At 37.3% G+C, this 7,283-nt stretch overlaps 1 long non-coding RNA gene across 1 annotated transcript; it reads right to left on the reverse strand.

Moving 5' to 3' along the window:
- Positions 1–259: 259 nt before the first annotated feature.
- On the reverse strand, positions 260–2,029 carry LOC129747065 (uncharacterized). The gene is made up of 3 exons (XR_008737439.1): positions 1,865–2,029; positions 1,279–1,504; positions 260–1,212 (listed from the first exon to the last, which is right to left on the reverse strand). It is a non-coding gene; the product is annotated as an uncharacterized LOC129747065 (long non-coding RNA).
- Between the last annotated feature and the right edge of the window lie 5,254 nt (positions 2,030–7,283).

The raw sequence follows: 7,283 nt of genomic DNA on the forward strand, positions 1-7,283 counted from the left end.
TAAGATTGGTAAGGAGGTAAGATTATTTTATCATACAACTATTTCATTCATTATATTATTTTTGAACGTTCAATCAGTTGCCAGCTGGGCAGGTATATACAAGGATGCGAACAATTCGCTGTCAAAAAGCGCTCCGTCTCCACCCCCCACCAATGAGAAACTTTTGGTACTCCTTGCCTACTGTTGCTCAATATGCAACCACCCGTAGCTGTATAGGCACGCTGGTTATTACTTTACAAAAGCGTTGCCACCCAGACAGGAAAAATCGCCCGAAATCGGCCCGATTTTTGTCCGTTCATCTGCTCGATCGGTCCGAAATCGTATAAGAAATCGGGCCGAGTTTAGTAGAAAATCGTGCGAAAATGAAACACTTTTTCGGACGACGATAAGTTTTTTCAACCAGTTCGAGCAGATCAAATGTCAAAACAAGCGAACCGTTTTCGGACCGAAACCTAATGGTTTTCGAACCGTTTCTGGGCCGATTGCCATAGCGTCCATCCGAAAAAAGGACCGATATCGGACCGAAACCGAACGAATTTTCGAACCGATTCTGGGTCGATTGCCATAGCCTCTATCCGAAAAAAAGAACCGATTTCGGACCGAATCCGAACGATTTTTCGAACCGATTCTGGGCCGATTGCCATAGCATCCATCTGTAAAAAAGGACCGATTTCGGACCGAAACAGAACGGTTTTTCGAACCGTTTCTGGGCCAATTAGCATTGTTGCCATTCATTTAGGTTTTTCGGTTTTGTTACAAAAAGCTAGATTTTTATTTCATTAGTTTATTTTTTAGTTTTTGTTCTTCTAATACATTCGTTTGCTGCCTCTTCGACTATAAAACATTGCGATGTTTGGCGCAAGCTTATTCAATCGAATGGTTGGCAGCAATTTTGTGCATCTGTTCGCCTCGCATGACAATTCGAAATTTGCTTGGATCAGTTTTGCTACACAAAATTTCAACTCGCCGAGGCCTCTTAAACTGTTTGTCGTCCTGAACAACTTTGAACGGCCACAGAACACCTGATTCTAATCTTCATCGCCCATTTTGACTGACCGAAGATCATATTCGCTGGAAACGATGCATAATCGTCGTCACCATCTTCCGCTTCTTAATCGGTAATGGCACAAGAAGAGGTATAAGCAGCGGCTGATACGATGTGTTGGGCGAACATTCCTGGTGGGATGGAAGGAATGGTGGTGGCCTTCGGAACTGCAATAGAAAATTTCATATTAATCGATGATGGCTGAACGGCTGGTAGGGAAATGTATTCTATACCGGAAATTGTTGATGCAACCACTGAGGGAATGACTGCGTCGGAACCGTTTCCAGCACCAGATGACGGCTCTTCATTGGTCGTGGCGCTACTGGGTTTCCTTTTTTTTAAATTAATTTGCTCTATTCATTGTTGGGAGTGGTAAAAAATATATATTCCATACAATCTACCTAGAGTTCTTTTAGAATGGGGCCTTCGAAGAGCAGTTTGTGAATATTTCGATAGAATCTGAAAGATTAAAAATAAAGATAAAAATGTTAACAAAAACGTTTCAAAAAAGTCTTCACGTAAAAAGGAGCACCAGAATTTCTCTTTATTCGATTCTTCGTCGGCCAAATCGATAGCACTCCGACTTTACCTAATTTTCTCAAATTAATGGATTTTTCTATTTGTTTTTCATATTTTGTATGAGATGTCTATTAAATATTAACAAACATTATAATGACAAATTGTGAGAACACATTATTGGCGTCAATATTGAACAATATTAATATTGACAGGCATCAATGTCCTGATTTCTATTCTAGCAATAGTAAGATCTGATGGTTCGTCAATTTCTCTTTCTCTTCCATTACTTATCATAACTACCTTCAGAGTACACAGCCAAGGAATTTAGGTCGAACTTTTTTCTTGTGTGCTTCATAGTGTAGGTTAGGCAGGCCGCGGTATCTGTTTGTCTGATGCTGTTGAAACACTCGACGATTTTAATGATTTGGTTGGTACGTTTATATTGGCAGTTTCATCTCATGTGAATACTTGTCCCGTTTTTCAATCTGGAACCCATCGAATTGATGCAGCCGAACGTTGCCCGTAAAATTTTTTTCTGTTGACTGAAACTGAAATGAAAGAAAAACGAATATGACATCGATTAATAGATAACATGTCGTTTAACTTACATAACATTAAAAAAAACTTGTTCAATAAAATTCCTTTCGATGATCTCACTGACCAATACTGATCTTAAATAGAATCAGTATGATATTTCACAACGTCGCTAGTTGGCAAGGTTGCCGATCACCAGCGCGAAAACTTCGGATTTCAACTTCAATGACAATATCGATTTCAATGCTTTTCCACACCACCAAAACGAATTTTGAATGGTAAAAGAACAGTACTATCTTGATGCAAACGAAAGTAATTTTTATTTTCTTGTCGTTTTATGGAATGTCAAATATCGTATGTCTGTGTGAGTGAATTCATTTAATGTTTTGATTTTGTTGTGACGAATTCACGTTTGTTTTATTTTACCCATGGATAAAATCAATTACACGTGCGATATTCAAAAAATGGTTCGAAATTTAACCAAAAAATAATAATGAACAAATAACTTAACAACAGAACAGGAAAAGCTAAGCTATTCTTACTAAACAGACTCGGATAATTGAGATTGTTTGTCTAGAATCATCATCATGTCAACCAACGCACTTTGTTAGAAATTGTACTAAATTTGCAGAAAAAGGCATCATCTCGAAGCCAAAATTATTTTTTCCACAACTGCCAGTGGGCGGTAAAAGGGGTAGTTTGATATCCAAGTTTAGTTAGATATTATGAAAAGAACACATTTCTTGAATGTGACTAAATTTTTAATAGAAAAGGAATTTTTAAGATTTATTGGAGAAAAAAGTAAATAAAAATCTGACACCGGTTTTTTGTTGTAGATGGGGACTTAATGGTATATTTCGTTGTTGCGATTTTCATTAAGCTTCTTCTGTTAACAAAACATTGCTTTACAAATTTAGTAAATATCACCTCTACTTTTATTTTATTCAGTTTTTGTACACCTCTATAAATGCGGCAATTCGGCTAGGTGAAGGGTTTGGAGAAACTCTAACTGAAACAGATTGTTCAACAAAATTTTGTTAGAATCTCGTCCATCCAACTGATTTAACAGTTCTAAACAGTAATATAATTTAAAGCCACATGCAATATACTGTAGTTTTGCAATAATCAGTGGAATGTTTTTACGATGTTATTTGTTGTTTTGTTGGGTTTATCACAATATTTTTTTACTCGGGAAACTTGAACTTACCCTTGACGGAGGTTTCGGGGTTAACGAAATCTTGCAGTTGAAAGTGATCTTCACAAATGAAACCAAAGATGTCATAAATGGTTATTTTTCAACCACAACGCAATAAGGAAGTGATGCAGAAAATCTCAAGTTTTCATTCAATTTTAATTTTTTGTTGAAATCGGTGTATTTTTTATAAGCTTTATGGTTGAATTCTAACCACATTTGGTTAATGCGCTCCAATTCAAAAACGGTTCTTTAGTGGTTTTCGAAATAAATCGTGTTATTTTTTTCTAGAACGCTGCTGTTTAGAACAAGTTTAGCGTTTAGTACAATGTTGTCACTGACGCGACGCACCATTGTGGTGGCTCAAACGGAAAACGGTATCCCCCAAATGAAATGTCAACGCGACGCGACGTACGACGGGCTATTGTGCGGGCGCCTTAACACTTACTACACGCTAGAAACTATTGAACCATTTAAGATTCAAAAATAACCATTTTAGACCTTTTCCCGGGAAATGCCATTTCATGAGTTCTCCATGAGAACTCATAAAATGACTTTTCGGGGAGAAGTTGAAATATGGTTATTTTTTAATCGTATTTTATTTGGCGAAGAAGTAGGAAAATGGTTATTTTTTAATTGAAATTTAAGGAGCATTTTTCCTCTGATGAAAATTGCAGCTATGATAGTCAGAAAAAAAAAATAAGATTTTGAAATGTTTTGTTTATTGTCAAAAGTATTGTAGTGTATTCCTACAAGTATTTTTATTCAATGGTATTTTTATATTTATCTCGATGTAAACGTGAACATGTCCTTTCCTTGATCGCTCTTATCGAGTCCGGAGCTAAAGCCAAGCGGCAAACCTTTGCCCAACGATTTACGACCCGCTCCGATGCCTACGTGCTCCAAGCTAAGTCAGGGGAGATTTTGGCCATCTGGGATCATCCAAGTTTTTGGTGCTGCTAAGCTATTGACATTCGATGACCATCAGTTCTGGTTCCGGGAAGGATTCCTTGGATTTGGACTGATTTTCATGAATAAAGGATGTGTTCAGTTCGGAGTGCGGATATGTGAACGACATCTATGTGTTGAGGTCTGTCGTTTGATTCCAATCCGCAGATCGCTGTCTCGCCAATACTCGTGCCGGAATCCAAATCCGACACTTGATTTTCCGGGCAGCCATGGGGTGAAAATTATCGGGGAGATATTCCAGCAGGAGGTTCAAAATTTCTTGCTTTCGCTGTTTGGTTGCCAAAGCGGTGGAGTTCGTTACAGAGCTGGAACTTCTTCCGTTTATCCACGGGTAAGAAAAATTTGGTATGATTATCCGGTCCCTGCAAAAATAAAAAAATCACTAATATTAAATAAAATTAATGTTAGAAAATGATAACTTACCGTGCATCAATAATTGCACCAGTTTACGCTTGGAATTAACTGAAATTCTACAGCAAATAATTATTCTCTTCAAGAACGATCCCTCGAACGATTACGAAAATGCACCATGTTTTTTTCTCTTTTACGATTGAGGTTCAATTTTCATCCTTTTTTCGGTTAATACCCGAAAACTAGGAATATGGTTAAAATTGTACCTTAAAACACAGAGAACTTAAAATATTGATGAAAAATAACCATATTGGCAGTTCTGCAGGAAAACCCAGAAAATGGTTATTTTTCATTCGAAAATGGTTAAATGAAAACGAGCGTGTATCGGATTTGAAGTACCGTGAACGGCCCTAATTCTGCGCAGTTAAGGATTTTTCAAATGTGTTATGTTATAAAAAATTTAGCTTTCAATGAATATCCTCAAAATTTTGTGTACAGTCGGGATAACTAACAAACTTAACGGCAAAAATAATCAGAGCTCGATTTTGGAACAAAAATGTGGATTATTTACAACATTTGGGAAAAATGCAAGTGGCCCTTATTCTGCGCACTATTTTCTATTTGTTCCTAATTCTGCGCATATGTCCCATATTCTGCGCACCCAAATAAAACCAATATACCACTCCGTACTGAAAAGACCAACATTTAATTTACTTAAAATGTATTAAAAAGCATGTTTTACGCTATTGCAAATTGCAAAATATGAAAAAGGGCCAATTCAAGCCCTGGATCTTTGAAGCTTATGTGACACTTTCTTTCACTATTTCTTACAGATGCTTTTTTCCTGCTTTCTCGCTTACCAAATATTTGTTGATCGATCATGTTGTTCGCGGGTCTGGTCAAACTAACTTGTTTCGTTGGTGTGCAGTGCAGACTATTCCGACATACAGAAGCAGTTCCGGCGGGTCACAAAATCGCCCCAGCCGGGGGAACTACGTGCTGCTTCATTTGGCTTACTATCAGTCAGTATCAGTTAGTCAACGAGTGCGAGTGAGCGGGTGAATCGAGAGAAGCTTCGCGTAGTTCCCCCAGCTGGGACGATTCCGCGGCCCGCCGGAACCGCTTGTGTATGTCGGAACAGTCTGTACAGTTGGAACTGAACGATAAACACGCGAATACGATAGAGAACGGAAATCAAGATTTTCTATTTTTTGTCAACAAAACATGTAGATACGAAGGGATTCCTAACGGCGCGTTCGTAAATTGATTTTTTTGGGTGATGCATCAGTCGATTGATTTGTTTGGTAGATGTCAAATCACTTTCCATATGCTTTTGCATACGTTTGTTTGGAATTTACGAACGCCAGCATCGATAAAAAAAATCACTTCGATAGAAAAAATCAATTTACGAACACGCCGTAAGAAACTCCCAACAACTTTACGACTACCCTATCTTCATACAAACTTATTAGAAAACTGTAATTAAACGTCTCCTAACTCCCTGCATTCAATTCCTTGCAACCTTAACATCAGTTCTCTCCGGTGTTTTCATTCTGCGCATTAGGAACATAAGTAAACAAATGGTGTCAAATTCTGCGCATTGCTTAAATCATTGTTTTGATTTGAAAAACCATTTTTATCTAAATTTTTTTTGGCAGTCATGTTCAGAATGATTTTATCTTTCACGTAAAGGCATTTCCAATGAGAAAATTCTGTTTAAAACGGTTTCATTTGATCTTTTTGTTTTCCTAACGCTTAAGCTGTACTGCTAACGCCGGCCATTTTTCAACGTTTGCTTCCTACATTTATTTTGATTTATTCCATTTCTCGCGAACAATTCTTCAGTTTTCAAAATGATTGGAAGCATTTTGAAGATAAACAGTAACTGAAGAGATTCAGCTTTTTTCATGAATATTTTGTTCATCACATCTTGAAATATTTCTGTTTGAATATGAAAATGCGCAGAGTTTGGGACTGCGCAGAATTAGGGCCGTTCACGGTACACCCAAAATAATTTTGAAATTTTTTCTACGGGATTTTTCACGTAAATTTAGATTTTGTTGCATCCTATCGATTCTACGTGAGTTTTGTGTAACCACAGAGTATCAACAATGACCTGGTAAAGCCTACTTTACTTTCACATAACATACACATGAATTTCACGTAAATTCCAAGTGGATGATAGTGGTAATAAATTCTTATTCGAAAAGGAACTTTTTGTCAGTCAGCTTACTTGTTTTTTTTTGCTATCGTCGGAAGTCGACCAGTAGACCACACTTGTCATTCTGCGGGACCCTAGCACAAGCAATGCAAATACGAGCGTCAGCAGCGTGGAGGTAAGTGTATATGGATTTCCCGGTAGGGGGTATATTTTGGGTGTAAGTTCTTTACTACACGTTGATCGAGTCAGAGAAATAGTTTTTTTTAAATTAAAAATTAGTTTATTGAAGGCCTTTTACTTTAACAAAGTTTTAATGTGGCGAAAAAATTTTTAAACAAGAGATAGGAAGGGGTTTATAGGGGGTATCCTTCGATATCAGTCTTCCATTAGAGTTCGGTGGTGGATTCAGAGAAATAGTGATAAGAAGAGAAATGAAGTGTTACAAGGGCAAATAAGTTGTTCTTCTTTCCTTGCTTACCAACACTGGATTTGAAGACTTACCGGTATTAAGT

Source organism: Uranotaenia lowii, chromosome 2, assembly GCF_029784155.1.
Source record: "Uranotaenia lowii strain MFRU-FL chromosome 2, ASM2978415v1, whole genome shotgun sequence".
NCBI lineage: Eukaryota > Metazoa > Arthropoda > Insecta > Diptera > Culicidae > Uranotaenia > Uranotaenia lowii.